At 54.1% G+C, this 15,200-nt stretch overlaps 1 long non-coding RNA gene across 1 annotated transcript in view; it reads left to right on the top strand.

Annotated features, from left to right (window-relative positions):
- Positions 1 to 1,385: 1,385 nt before the first annotated feature.
- Positions 1,386 to 15,200, top strand: part of LOC121016561 (uncharacterized) — a 101,558-nt gene continuing 87,743 nt past the window's right edge. The window contains exon 1 of the long non-coding RNA XR_005784354.1: positions 1,386 to 3,944. This is a non-coding gene — a long non-coding RNA (uncharacterized LOC121016561). The remainder of the gene's footprint in view (positions 3,945 to 15,200) is intronic.

The raw sequence follows: 15,200 nt of genomic DNA, 5'->3' as shown, positions 1-15,200 counted from the left end.
GTGGCTGTCTGTGTTTTCACGCCTCCTCTGGGGTCCTGGAACGCGGCCCCCGCAGGTAGGGCCAGACCCCTGTCAGCCTACGTGCAAGGACCCCCTTACCTTTCCTGCACGCAGATTTTGTTTTTCTTGGACTTAGTAAGTGTCTTGTTTTAAAGGATTGGTGCCCTAGCCCCTAATGTGGCCTTCTACGTGCATCTCCTCACAATACGTGAAGACGTCAGGTATCGTGTCCGTGTTCACTCGTGGACGCCATCTCCGCTGGGGCGTCAGGCCCCGTCCCACTGCAAACAGCGCTGCCCCAGCCTGCTGTGTGCCACATCTTGTCACGGGCTCTGCCTTCAGGTCGCTCTGGGGCTCCTTCGATCTGCCCCTGTACCGGCTTCCCTGTTTCCCTCACTTCATATCGTCTCCTGTCTTGGTTAACTCCCTTGGTTTGGCAGGCCACATCTTCTGGAACCTTCCTAACAAATCACATGGGAGGTGAGACTCCTCTGAGTTGCTTCGTATCTGAGAACGTCACATTCGTATTTAATTTACGGTCTGGCTGGGTGTAGAATTCCAGGGTGGGAATCTCTGAACCTCTGAACAGGGCAGGCTGGTGCTTTGTCCTCTGGTTTCTAGCGTTGAGTGGACAAGCCTGACACCTTCTGATTCCCGGCCCCCTTGTCGGATGTGATTTTTCCTTTTCTCTCTGACTCTATCTTCTGCGTTCTGAAATTTCGTGATGATCTTCCTTGGTGGGGGAGGGCCGCTGTTCACTTGTTCCGCTGAGATCCAAATGGGCGTTTTCAGGCTGGCAACTCATGTCTTTCGTTTTTAGAAATTTTCTTGAAGTATGTCATTATTGATTTCCCTCTGTCTTCCCTCTTCTTTCCTTCTGACGTGCCTGTTAGTGCGGACTTAGCCTTGGCTGTCTTGTCTTTGTTCTGATTTCTCTTCGAATATTTTCTCAACTTTGCTTTTGAATCTTTGATTAAAGGTTTCATGTTTTACACTTTTATTTTCTGACAGCTCTCTTTTTCATGGTGGCTGTTCTGTGAATGCTTCTGTTTTACAGAATCTTACTATTTCAGGACAGTATTTTCTCTTAGTCCTCTGAGGAGATTAATCATATGTTTTTTCCTTCTTTTTGAAGCTTTTTTTTTTTCCTGCATAATTTGTTGTGTTGCTTTTTTCTCCTCCCATTTCTGTCTTTCACATTAGATACTTCCTCTGTTTGCCTGCTAGTCCTTGAGTGTCTGTTCATGTTTAAGAATGACGCTTCACATTGGGGCGCCTGGGTGGCTCAGCTGTTAAAGCGTCTGACTTCAGCTCGGGTCACGATCTCGAGGTGTGGGAGTTCAAGCCCTGCGTCGGGCTCTGTACTGACAGCTCGGAGCCTGCACCCCTCCCTGCTCTTTCTGTCTCTCTCAAAAATAAATATTTTTTGAAAAGCCCTAATTATTCTTGTCTTGTGGTTTTAGAAGAGAGACAGACTGAGTATGTGTGTTCATTTCAGTGCCTTTAGCAGGAAGTCAACGTGGACCCCTTAAGCATCTCCAGGGCAGGGCCGGCCCGTCCACGTTTGGTGGCAGGCCTGTGGTGGCGAGCGGTAACTGGCATTCTCTCATTTCTAAGGCGTGATATATATTTAGATTCTCTCAGCAGAGATGTTGGCTTTCTTGTTAACGCTGCCGCAGCCGCTGCCTCTTCTTAGTTAAAGGCTTTCATCTCAGATATAAAATACCAACAAACTTATAAATAATTGGGCTTTGAGACAAAAAATAAGAATCCTTAAAACAAAAGAAAGCTCTTTATTGATGTTTCTGAAAGCAGTTTTCAGAGGGCAAGCGTATAATCCTTAGATTAAAATGCAGCTGACACCTTAAGCCTTCTTACAGGGAACGGGGATAATGGGCTTTAATGCCGTTTGTCCTTGACCACCCACAGAGGGCACTCCTCGGCCGGCCAGAGAGACGCGCAAATCGGGCCCAGAGAGCCAGGCCGTGTTTGTGGCTTTGATCCCTAGTAAATGCTTCCCCAAAGCCTTCAAGCTCGGGCCGTCAGACAGGTTGCCAGAGAGCGGCTGAAAAACACTGGGAAAAAAGGAGCTTTAGCTCTGCTAGCAGGTCTCCGCTGGGATTGGGCGGTTTTTAGGAGGGCAGTGTGGTTCTTTTAATACCGGCCAGCTGACCCCGGATCGGCACCGGTGTGCTCCCGGGGACGCGTGCACTTGCTTGCCGTCTTCCCCGCCTGGGGGGCGCGTCCTCGGTCCTCCCTGCTCACTGGAGCACGGCCCCTTCAGGGGAAGGCAGGCCTGCCCCGCCTGATAACCCGAGAGAGGGTCGCTCGGCCCCGGTGGCCGCCGGATGACGGAGTTCCGGCAGAGGGCCCTGCGCTGGCCGCAGACTTCGTCCCCGGAAGGGGAAGCGAGACGGACAGCTCTACGTGTGCTGATTGCCGTGGGAGCCTGCCGACGTCCTGGTGCACTTCTGGGAGGGCCGTGTGCGGAACCGAGAGACCGCTTTCCACGTGAGAGCTTGGGCTCGGTATTGCTCCGTCAGCCTTTGAGGAAATCGGATTCGTGGGCTTCCTGGGTTTGGAAAGTCACCGACTCTTCGTATTAAAGCCACGGACGGTCTGGGGGCAGTTTTCCTTCCTGTCCTGACTGTCCTGAGGTTGGACTAAAGCACCTAGGAAGCACCGTCCTGCAGCGATGCCTGGCTCTTTGTGCTCTTTAAAAACATGGAATGTCAGCGCATGGCGGCTTCTTGTGGGTGAGAGTGCATCAGCCACTCCTGTCGTCCCTGCGCTCGTTCCCCGGCCCCCCTCCCGGGCCGTGTCCCCGTCTCTCACCGTGCGTGGTGCTGCCTGGATTCTGGGAGCCGCGTCTGTGACTTAGCGGACGGGGGCCGCAGCTTGGGGTGCGGAGGGGACCGTGTGGGTGGCGCTGGGTCAGCTGACTGACGCCCAGCCGAGGTCTCCTGGGGTTTGTCATCCTCCTCGATGACCAGACTTGATGCCTCTGCGACTCGTCCGCTTCGGAGGCTCTGGCCCGAGCGCAAGCGAAACCTTTCCTTGGTGACCCTCTGCTCAACTGGAGTGCCCTGAAGCACCTGGAAGACTTTTTTGTTTTAAATCCTGAGGGTCGGCAAAGGAAAACAAACCCTTGTTAAAAATCAAAAGCAGAACTGCAACTGTTCCTCGCAGAAAATACCCATTCAGATCTTGGCCAGAGCTGGTCGGCTCCCAGGGTGTGAGGCCCCAGGTCTGTGCAGTGTTTGTATATGCCAGACCGAGAGTCAAGGACGAAGCGAACTGTTCTCGTTTCCAGGCGATTTCGATTGTATGCCCACAGGGCAACCGGCACTTAGGGTTCCGCTCTGAGGGCGCTTGGTGTGCATTTGCGATGATACGTATCCAGCACCTTCTCCCGGGAGACGTGGATCACCTGTGTGCGTTACAGTGTGATGGGCGGTGCCACGGAAAGTGAGTTCAATTCCCGAGATAGGTGATTCTTTTGTGTTTCAGAAAACACGGGAGACGGGCCGGAGCTCTGTCGTTTGTGATTTCAGATTGCCATGAATAGGCCCCCTCATCTGGGTGAGAATTTTCGCTGCTGTGGAGAAACTTGCCCTTCGGACAGAGTGTGAATGAAATACTCTATCCACTGTGGCCCCCCCCCGCCGCCGTTGGAGGCGGATGAGAAGAAAGAGTGGCGTTTATGGGATTCGGCTGTTCTGCTGGAAGGGGGTGTATCCTCCAGCTGCAGCTGGGGACTGCGGGGACGGAGTGACTGAGCGGCCCCGAGATCAGTGTACTGGCCGAGGGGCTCAGAGGCTGCTGGCTTCGCACACAAAACCCCAGCGTCCGATGGCTCGTGTGGAGGCCACGGTTGTGACATCGGAGACGTCAGCTGTCGAGTCCGTGACGAGGGTGATCTGGCCGTGTTTCTGTTTAAAGAGGTGGGGACTCACCTGTGGGGCGATGTGTCCGTCCCCCACCTCCTCGTGGGCGTCTCCGGGGTCAGAAGCCGGGGCCAAATGAGCGCCGACTGCTTGGCGAGCTTACTTACCAGCTGCCGCTCGGCTTTGCTTAGGAAAGCCTCTGGGGGTCCCACGCGGTCCCACGTGGGAGGTGTGACGTCCCTAGGAGTGGCACGAGGGCAGGGCCGGGAGCGGGGCTGGGCCCCGGCCCCCAGGTAGCTCTGGGAAGATCCGAAGCCTGTGTTTTTAGAGATGAATGGTTAGACTTCTTTGCCTTCTTTTTCTTTCGATTTTCTGTGGAACTCGGAAAAGCCTTTCAGGAGGCATCGGAGTGTTTCTGCCCTGCTGGGGCCGGGGCTTCCAAGGGTCAGCGGGTGCGCCCAGCGGCCGCTGGCAGTGCTGGCAGGGAGGGCTCTCTGGAGAGCTTTCTGGAGAGTTCTGTGAGCATTCAGCACTCTGGGCTGCGTTCCACATTAATGATGGAGACAGGCACTGTGTTTCCCTGACATCCATAGTAAGAGAAGAGGGGGATGAGGAGGGGATAGGGCAGGAGAGTGTCCAGAACGTGGAGAAGACATCCACAACGTGTTTCTATTCCGTTTAGAAAGTCTGGGGTGCCCGGGTGGCTCGGTCACTGAAGCAGCCAGCTCTTGGTTTCGGCTCAGGTCTGATCCCACAGTTCCTGAGATTGAGCCCCTAGTCGTGCTCCTCACTGAGCGTGGAGCCTGCTTAGGATTCTCTCTCTCCCTCTCAGAAAAAATTAAAAAAAAAAAACAAAAAACAAACGAGTGGGCATCTCTCTGCAGTACTGTGTTTCCTTCTAATTTTAGCAAGGTCGTAGTCTTGGGTTTGGCAATGGAACCTGCTCATATATATACCTATCTGTACATACGTACGCCTATATATGTAAATGTATATGTATATATTTTTGCCCCCCCCCCCCCCCCCCGCAAACCCAGTTTGCAGAGCAGACGACTGTGATGTTCGGAGAGTCCCTTCTGTCACCTCTCGCCACCCACCCCCTTTTCGGCCTTTAGAGTGCTGCGCAGCACGCTTGAATCCGGTGAATTCTGTCATTTTATGGGGAGGGGGCTGTGCATCTTGGCCTTTGTGATCTGCAAATGAGAACGTTGGGGTGCAGGCGGGGGGAAGGGGCTCGCCTCTCCACCACCCCCCCCTTCACCCGCTGGAGGAGGCTGCACAGACTTTGACTCCTGGGCTACTTGGGAACGCCATACGATGCGGTATCTAGAATCCTCGTTCACACGTCTCGTCCCGCGGTGGGAGCTCCAGGAGCTGCCGTGTTTAGACGGGACGAAGGGCTGTGAGCCTTGGAAGAGGCAGCCTTCACCCGCGCTCCTGGATTTGCACCGCGTAGCACGCTCGGCCGGCCGGCCGGCCGGTCTCTGCTGTGGTCCTGTTTCTAGTTGAAGAGCTGGCCGGCCAGCCCTTGCTCAGAACCTCTGCCAGATGCACGGTGGTGGCACTTCCTCCCTCACCCTCCTGTGTGGCCGCTCAGTGTTGTCAGCCCCACCTTCCGTGGGCCGTGCGAAAGAGCCTGGACAGACCGGGGTATAGATCCGGCTTCTTGGTGTGACCATGCGGAAATTAGCTAGCCTTGTCTGTTGTTGTTTGCTCCAGGGTTGTTTCAGGGATTAAGTGAGATTATACATACATATAGGTACATGTGTATATATGGGAGTTTTATATCTGTGCTAATATGTAGATGTTTTTGTCTCTGCTACATATGTGCACAGGTACATGAGCCCCTTGTATATATTGTGCTCAGCACAGTACCTGGCATGTACCAGTAGCTGGTACCAACCCCGTCTGTGGTTGCCTCTGGCTTGCAGACCTTCTGCCTGCACGGTACCTGGCACGTCTGGCACAGCAGATGTTATTGTACTGCTATATACATTGTTAGGCTCCCGTTCTACTCTGGCCCTGAGACGTGCAGGGCTCGCGCTCTGGCACATGTGCTGGACTTGTTCAGTGCCCCCCGTGGACTACCCTCCCAGATGCACCAGCGCTTGCTGAAGAGAAGTGGAGAAGATACTGGGCTTTGTTTGGATTGCATCGATTCTAGTTTGCTTTTCTTAGTTCTTATTTTTCAGACTCTTAACCCTTTGCTGTGACGCTCCCTTAAAATCTTAACTGTCAAAACGGACCTTTCCCTGGGGCGGGGAATGTGCCCACTGGCAAAACGACCCCGTAAAGGTGTGTTTCTTTATCTTTTTACCTTTTTAGGTTTACTTTTCTCTCTGTAGGCACCGAGAGAGAAAGGATTTGTTTATGAAACAAATGGAATTTACGAGGCAGCCATTGGTTGTTCTGCTTTTGGTCAGTAATTTGATCAGAGTCTTGACCAGCAAGAGATAAGTGATGTTTGCAGTTGGACTTGATAAAATTCTGGCCAGAGGCAAAGACTGTTTTGTCCCCGACCTTGTCTGGAAGGATCGAGGGCAGGAGCAGTTACTCCTACCTTTACTGACGTGGCAGAGAACCGAGGGGCCCCCAGTACAAATGTTATTGGGACCCTAATGGGGAACTGTGGGTGCAGAGCGGTGGTACATGGGCCTTGAGGGTTTCTCTCATTTCACTCACTGGGCCTTCATCTTCACTTTTAAAAAGAATTTCATGTGTGATGCAGCGGCATTAGCTATACTTTAGGGTCCAGATTATGTTGAGTGTTTTCTGGATTATTAAAATAATAAGTTCAGAATAGTTGAAGTCCAAAGGCACGCCCATTTCCTTCTAATCCCTAACACTGTAATGTTACCTGGGGCTCATAACAGATTGACTACAATCACTCTGTGATTTTCTGTGACTGAACTCTGGTTCTTTTTTTGTTTGTTTTCTTTTTAGGTTCATTCATTTAGAGAGAGATAGGGAGAGCAGGGGAGGGGCACAGAGAGAGGGAGAGAGGGAATCCCAATAAGGCTCCGTGCTGACACAGCAGAGCCCAATGTGGGGCTCGAACTCATGAGCCATGAGACTCTGTCCTGAACCAAAACCAAGAGTCAGACGCTTAACCGACTGAGCCACCCAGGCGCCCAAGATGCTTCTTGAGTGACTTTTTTCTGCCAGTGAGAAAGGCTGGTTCAAACAGTAAAGACCGTGAAGCGGTCCCTGACCTTCCTTCTGGGAAGGGGAGCCCAGGAATTCTACAACGGTTTTCCAGTTTTCATGGCATCCGTTCCCTGGAGGCCCACGGAGTCCAGTGCCTCGTCAGTTTCGTAAAAACTGCCTTAAGAAACGTAGCCCTCAATTCCTAGGGCAGCCGTAGACAAGGTCGCTGCGTGGGGCTCATGGGGCGCCATCTTGGGCCTAGTCCCGGGCCCCGCCAGCAGCCCACTGTGTGGGCACAGGCCGGCCTCGTCCAGGAGGCCCAGCTGCCACAGCGGCGGCCTCAGCGCTGACCCCGGGCCCTCTCGACTCCAGAGTCCATGCTGTTAACTGGTACGTTTTATCGCCTCCCAGCCAGAAATGAGCCAGCTTTTCTGCCCCAAGATCTCTGCTCCTTGTGAGGTCATGTGCCTCCGTGTCCCCACATCCTTACTGTTCATCTCCACCGCACCCCCAACACCCAAACTTCACATTCACGTCACTGCTACCCCCGCAGGCGCCCCAGGCTGCAAGCACTTCTTTGTTCCGGGCAAAGAAATCCCCCCTTGGCGCCTGGTACATTACTCGCCCCAGTTCCCGGAGGAACAGTCCCAGTCCCACTGTGTGCTGAGGGTTGTTCAGGAAAGGGGCAGGAAGCTGAGGCTAGGAGTTCTGAGTGGGATGGGCGTGACGAGGCTGGTGGTGTGGCCTGGAGGGGGGACCAGTGGCTGGAGGCCCCGTGGTGGACAGCAAGGGGTCCTGGCGGCTCCCCCAGCTCACACACGCGGTCATTCTGCCCTCCGGTGTATTTGTTTCTTCCCTTGTTGCCTTCTTCATTCACGCATTGTCCACGAGCTCGTGAGCAGCGTTATTTTCAAGCTCCTTTTGGGGCTGTGTAAGCACGCAGAGTGTGAGGGCTTGCGTCTGCTTCCTTTTAGCGGGAGGAAAAGGAAGTGTGGAAGAAACAGAAATACGTATATATCGCTGCTTAAAAATACTGGTACTTAAAAGTACCAGATGCTTTTTGCTCAGAAAATGAAGATGTTTGAGGTGTTCTAGAAATGTGATGGTCAAGGCAAAAGCGTTTGAAAGCTCTCGCCTGCTGTTCTCAGAGTGAACTGGACACACGTTCCCAGCCCCTTCCGCACACCCGAGAGGTGGGGCGTGAAGAAATGATGCCATTTCATCATTTCCTGGAAGGCAGACATTACGTGCAAAACGTAATGACGAAATAAGAGATACAGTAGTTTAGAAATTTAATGTTTCTGGAAAGTCTAACGTTCGGGGAATGTTTGAACCGGGAAAAGATGTCTTCTCCCTTTTTTCCCCTATGGAAAAAGGAAACTTTGAAACATTTGAAAAAAGTGTTTGTCTGTTTTTTTAAAGCCCGCTTTATGATGCATCTGAAACGAGAAGCCCAAATTGGAGTGCCTTGGGGGGCCAGGCAGGTGACGAATGGGCGAAGCAGGTTGGATATTAAATAAAAGCAGAGCCTGGGCCCTATGACCCAGCGGAAAGGCGCGTGTCCCTTAGAGCAGGAGCAGATTCTGCCGGAGTCCACTCGGCGTTGCCATATGGTGGCCCCTGTGTGGGGTGGGAGCCAGATCTCACATCTTCATAGAAATCCGGAGTTTTGAGTAACCGACGGAAAGCCTTAAATGACACCAGCGCCCTGTGGGCCAAGCAGACCCCGTCTGTGGTTGCCTCTGGCTTGCAGACCATCTGCCTGCACCTGTGTGTGTGTGTGTGTGTGTGTGTGTGTGTGTGTGTGTGTGTGTGTTTTAGCAGAATATACCGTGTAGAACCCAGAGTACTCTCCTGGGTGTTGTACATTTGAAAATGAAGTTTTCAGGGGGCGCCTGGGTGGCTCAGTTGGTTGAGCATCTGACTCTTGGCTTCGGTTCAGGTCATGATCTCGCGTTTTGTGGGGTCGAGCCCCATGTCCGGCTCTGTGCTGACAGTGTGGGACCTGCTGTCTCTCTCTGCCCCTTCCCCCCTTGAAAGGAAGAAATAAACTTTAACAAAAAACAAATCACAATAAAGGTTTCAAGCATGGATCACAAGTGCATCAGGTGGATGTGGGTTGTGCTGCCCGCGTTTGTAATGACTTCGGCTGCAGGTGCGCCGCTGTGTGTCCTGCGCACAGCAGACCTTTAACAAGGATTTCTTCACTGCACGGAACGCGAAGGAGTTTAATAATCCACAGTCTTCTGGTTCCCGTGAATCCCAGAGAAATCGGAGAACAGGATAACACGAAGGAAATCGATCTGTGTTCTGGATGTGATAGAGCGAGCGTGTGTTTTCAGAAACGGAGGCGCTGTCACAGAGGTTAGGGTAGAAGCCGCGGAGGCACACACACGGTCAATCTCAGCTTTTGCCGTGTCAATCTCAGCTCGGTCTCGTTTCCCGAGCGGTCGCTTCTCGGATTTCGCTTCTTTTGATGTTTATTAGCTTATTAGTTTTTTATTAGTTTTTTTTTAAATTTTTTTGTTTTCAACGTTTATTTATTTTTTGGGACAGAGAGAGACAGAGCATGAATGGGGGAGGGGCAGAGAGAGAGGGAGACACAGAATCAGAAACAGGCTCCAGGCTCTGAGCCATCAGCCCAGAGCCTGACGCGGGGCTCGAACTCACGGACCGTGAGATCGTGACCTGGCTGAAGTCGGACGCTTAACCGACTGCGCCACCCAGGCGCCCCTTTATTAGTTTTTTATTAGTTTATTAGCTTACTTTTGTCTTCCTCTTGCACGTCTGAAAGCCAAAGGTTGTCAGAACTTCCCAGCCTCGGTCCACGTGGTGTTGGTTACAGATAAGAACATCCAGCCGTTGTCAAAGGAGACTGGGTCGTCGGAGCCGTAGCAAACGCTGTGCGGTGGGGCGAGCAAGCCACTGCCGTGCCGTAGACGCCCCGGTCGGGATGCACCTGCTGGTGCCAGCCAGGCCCTGGATGTAGCTCCCCCCATGCCCCTTGGCGGTGTTCTTCTCCGTCCCTGCCCCTCTGTGCCACTCGCTCCGGACTCAGACTGCCAGGTGGGGGCATCTGAGTGTGCCCACATGGCTTCCTCCGGCTCACGGGCCACTGGTGCTCAGCCCAGCCGTGGGGGAGGACACTGGAACGCAGAGACGAGGTGCGGGACCACCCCTGTGGGTCAACTTGCGCATCCCGCCCCGAGGAAGAAGACGCTTGCCGCAGCCAGCCGGAGGCCCGGGAGCCACACGGCATGCCATTCCTGGGATGTGGCGCCTGTGGCAGAACGAGGCGTTCCCAGACATGGAGTTCCTCGCTTGGGTCATGGTAGAGTTGAGATTTTAACCCGTTCATGCCTGACTCGCAAACGCATGCCCTTAACCCCTTCTTATCCAGACGTGTCTTTCGTGTAACCTCATTGGCAGCATGCGGGGATCCGTTCCCCAAATCCAGCCCGAAGTGTGTGGCTTCCTTCTCAGTTCCAAGCAGACGTGGTGGAAGGCAGCACGTGGCACTGCCCTGTGGCAGGTGACACTGTGATCTGCTTTGCTGTAGCAGGATTCCTCAGTGTCCTCGAAGGTGGTTTCAGATACATAGAGAGTTAAAAAAAATTTTCTTAAGAATGTTTATTTATTTTTGAGAGAGACAGAGTATGAGTGGGGAAGGGACAGAGAGGGGAGACGCAGAATCGGAAGCAGGCTCCAGGTTCCCAGCTGTCAGCACAGAGCCCAACGCGGGGCTCGAACCCACTGCCTATGAGATCATGACCTGAGCCGAAGCCGGACGCTTAACCGACTGAGCCACGTGTATGGGTTTTATACAAGCGTCTTCCTCTGGTGTAGTTTTTAGAAAATGAGTTTTGTTTTTGTGCACTTAGCACATACCTCTGGATGTCTGCTGTGTGCCAGTCATTGTCCTAAGCCTTGGGGATACTGACTTGAGTAACAGTTTCTGCCCTTCGGTGCTTCTTTTGGAGAGCAGAAAAGGGTAGGCGACGATATATGAGCACCTTGCTCGTTTGCTAGAAAGCTGGCAGAAAGGTAACTGTAAAAGGCAAAAACCACTGCAAGTCTGTCTAGGAAGAGAAGAAAATGGCTTATGCTAACCCCTTCCCACGCCCGTCATGAGCGAGGTGCCAGGGGGTGGGCGGAAGGTGCAGCCGGCTGGGGACAGGAGGGGGGCGCCCGCGGGAAAGGGCACTCAGGGCCAGGCCTGAGTGTAGGACCCTGTTTTAGTGATCTGCTTATCTGCGCTCGTTCGCTGCCACTTTGTGGCATTTTTGCAAGGAGTAGAACCTTCTTTTATCGTAATCCGCTAACGGCACCTGACTCCCGGTCCCCGGTGTGCTCTTGTTCATTAAGTGGCGTCCTGGCCAGCACTGCGTTCGACTTGCAGGATGTTGAGAGCCCTGCAGAGCAGTGACTCTTCCTGGGTGTGTGGCCGCCCCGGGGGATCATCGTGAGGTTCTGATGGTGCCACGTTCTGGTCGGCCCAGTGGCTGTCAGGGATGTGAGGCCCCAACAGTAAAAGCTAGGGCACTGGGCTTGCCGTAAAGTCAGACTCAGACTTCTAGAAAAATGGAACGGTTTCATTAAAGTATGCCAAGCAAAAATCCACCACCACCAGGTAAATACAGGTCACCACCACCCAGGGTAAGCAGTATAGACATTTTCCAGCCCTCTAGAGGCACTTGTGCCCTTCTCCCCTTTGACCCTCTCCCTTCCCCCCAAAACTGAGCACAGCCCCGACTCACACACTGGTCACTTCCTTGTCGTGTGTGTTTTCTGTCCCCACCCACCCCCCGGCCCTGCCCTGTGGGTCTCTATCTGCGTCCCGTTTCCTGGATCAGGAAAGCCAGCGTTCTGACGTGCTCTCCCGGCTGCTGTAAACGTATGTGACCGGAACAGGAATGTGTGTGGGTGCAAGGGGCTTGCGTCCTGCGCTTCGATGTCCAGTTGGACCGAAGGTTATTGCACTTGGCCTGAGGCCTGGGGTCTCACAGGGCTCTGGGTGGCACCTGCTTGTCTTCCAGGAGGGCCCCTTGGCCTCCTGTGGTCCTCTCCCGGCAGGTGCAGTGTCGGGGCTGGCCCGGGAGCCCTGGGAGCCGGCCTCACTGCTGCCTGTGGCACCTGTCAGCACCTCTGTGCCGGATCGTACCTGAGAGTAATCGGAAACGTTGCGCCCGCGGGTCCTGGTAACCGAAACCCCAGTAACTGTGGGACTGATTGCATAGGAGGCCAGGTCTGTAAAAAGAGCCTCTCACGCAAGAGGATTGAAGTTGGTTTTCAGTGTCACGGTGTTTTGTAGAAGTTCGTTTCCGCTATGGTGTAGAACCTTGTTTCACCGAATTAGGGCTCATTTCAGCGGCCACCGGCCTGCCCGGCCTTCCTGCGGGTGCGGCGTGGGCATGTGGCTGGACAGGGATGGAGAACGAGGGGTTCAGGTGCAGCGATGATCAGGGGCCCCTCTTGCCCCGCGAGATTGCCAGCCTGAGGCCGGGAGGGACTGGCCGAAGCTGCCGAGGCTTCCCGGGCACAGGGAGAGCTGGAGCCCCCCTAACACCGGCCTTGGCGGTGACTGGTGAGAGCTGGGAGGTCTGTTCTGAGGGTGGAGCGCTGGGAATCGCGGATGGACGCACAAGGAAGGGGGCGGAGAAGTCCCCCCCCCACCCGCCCCTGCCATCTCCTAGGCAATATGGAGACCTCATTTAGGCTGTGATTTTGCTCTTGCGGCCTGTGCGCCCTGTGTTTGTCAGGCATGGTCTGCAGCCACCTGTGCAGACGAGAGGGGGAGGGGTTCGGGGCCGTGGTGGGACGTGTGTGCACATGTGCAAGCAGCTGTGTATGTAGGTGATGGTGTTTATCAGAAACCTAGCTTCCTGAGCCTCATACCAGACCCACTGAACCGTCACCTAGGGGTGCAGAGGCCAGAAATGTGCATTTTAATGAGACGGCTCAAGTTTGTGCACAGCCGGGTCCTAGAATCTCTGATCTAGAAAGTGGTCATTTCATGCAGGCATTTGGACGAGGGTGGTTGGGTTGGGGAGAGACTGGGACTTTGAAAGAAGAGAGCGCGGGCCTCAGACTTGTTGCTCCGAAAAAAGAAATGCACGTGAACTAGGGTGTTTTTCACACTCCCTGTGCAAGAGTCTCAGATTTTAGCTCGTCTTTTTGGGGAAATGTTCTGCCCCCAGATGAAGATGTGCTCCCTTGGTGGCTCCGTGCAGGCTCTCTCTCCTGGTTCTGTCTGGATCCTCCGTGATGGGGGAGGGTTCGTCAGACATTAGTGGAGACCAGCTAGGGTGCCAGAAACCGGCTGTGGACGTATTTCCAGTCTCAGTTTTTCCAGAAGCAAAACCTGTCTCTGTCTTGCATCCATCCATCCACCTTTCAGTTCCTCCAGTGACTTAGCTCTTCCTACATTGGCCGAGAGTGGGGCGGTCAAGAAGCGCTTGAAACGCCACGTGTATTTTTCATTCGTTTTAGGTTGACCTTTTTTTTCTTATTAAAGGCCGTGATTTCGCCTGGGTGGCTCAGTCTGTTGGGCGGCCGACTTCGGCTCAGGTCACGATCTCGCGGCCCGTGGGTTCGAGCCCCGCGTCGGGCTCTGGGCTGACGGCTCGGAGCCTGGAGCCTGTTTCCGATTCTGTGTCTCCCTCTCTCTCTGCCCCTCCCCCGTTCATGCTCTGTCTCTCTCTGTCTCAAATATAAATAAACGTTAAAAAAAAATAACAAAGGCCATGATTTTGGTGTCCACACTAAATCTTTCAGTGTTGGGAGATCAGGGCTTTGTTATCCATGAAGGGTACTGAGCAACGCCAAAAAGCTGGACGAAGCACAGCTTATTCCTAGAATCCATCCCGGCATCGCCGAGGGTCACGCTGGAAGGAATCCCACAAACCCTGTGATCCTGCGGCGTGCTGGACCCAGCCGGCCTGTGTTGTATTCTCACTGTGCCGTTTCCTGCCGGGTGAGTGACTTTGTGCCTCGGTTTCCTCCGCTGTGCGATGGGGCTGGTGACGGCTGTGGTCGCAGGGTCACGGTGAGTCGGTGTGTGTAGGATGCTTGACTGGTGCCCAGTGAACACGCACCTGCCTGCCGTGTCACAGGTGGAAAGGCAGACCCTGGGAGACCTCGATTTGCCTGAGGTCGTGTAACTGGTTGAAGCTTCAGAAAGCAGGCCTTTCCAGTCCTTGTTTTCTTTTATCCCTGTTGACTGGACCGGTGAACTGGTCCTTAAGACACTCTGGATTTAAAACGTTATGTCCGCCCGGTACGAGCACTGAAATGACGGATCGCTGCTTATCCTCCGTGCCGGGAGACTCTTCTGGAATCCTAAGGTGAATAACGAGACACGAGCGGAAGGCCGTGCCCCGAAATGACCGCATCGTGTCGGAGGAGTGGAATTGCTCTGCCAAGGGCGCGGCGCTCTTAGGGTCGTCGTGGCCAGTCTGTCGCCCGGAGGCCCAGGCTGCCGGGGACGTGTGGACAGGACGTGCGGACTCCCACTGCCGATCCCCCCTCCCTGCTGGCATGGAGACCTGGCGGCCGTGTTGCTAGGGTCAGGAAGAAAAACCGTAAGACGATGCACACACACGTGTGGACGTGCCCGCGTATGAACGCACGTGCTCATAACACACTGGAGGAAAGCCTGGAAGTCCCGCCGAGGGGCCGTGTTCTTGCTGGGCCCTGCTCCCTGCTTTCCTTCCTTTCTGCTTCAGCAGCTTGCCCTGTTTCGAGACGAGGTGTCAGATGCTTCTTCCTGTTTACACAGTCACTTGAAGTTTCTTACAGTTTTGCATAGCAGAGAATGGATTTGTCTCAAAGATTTTCTTTTGAAGCAACGTCTCCACCTCAAACTCACAGCCCCGAGATCAAGAGTCACACGCTCTACCGGCCGAGCCATCCGGGCGCCCCAGGAGAGAATGGATTTTGATTTTAGGCACGTCCCAGCGGTGTGCCGTGCACGGTTTCCATTCGTGCTCCTGTGTGCCTCGTCAGCACCCGCTCCGGGCTGTGGCGTCTACGCAGAGCTCAGTACACGAAGCCTCATTCTCCTGCTGGTGAAAATCCGTCCTGTGCTCTTTGGGCAGCTCAGCCTGGGGAGAAGACCCGCTAAAATCCGATGACAACAGACGGTGAGGATGGGGCAGCGGTCTACGT

Source organism: Herpailurus yagouaroundi, unplaced genomic scaffold (genome assembly GCF_014898765.1).
Source record: "Herpailurus yagouaroundi ecotype Mexico unplaced genomic scaffold, PumYag 211, whole genome shotgun sequence".
Taxonomy (NCBI): Eukaryota; Metazoa; Chordata; class Mammalia; order Carnivora; family Felidae; genus Herpailurus; species Herpailurus yagouaroundi.
The sequence above is the reverse complement of the archived record's forward strand: the minus strand, read 5'-3'. Positions and strand labels throughout refer to the sequence as shown.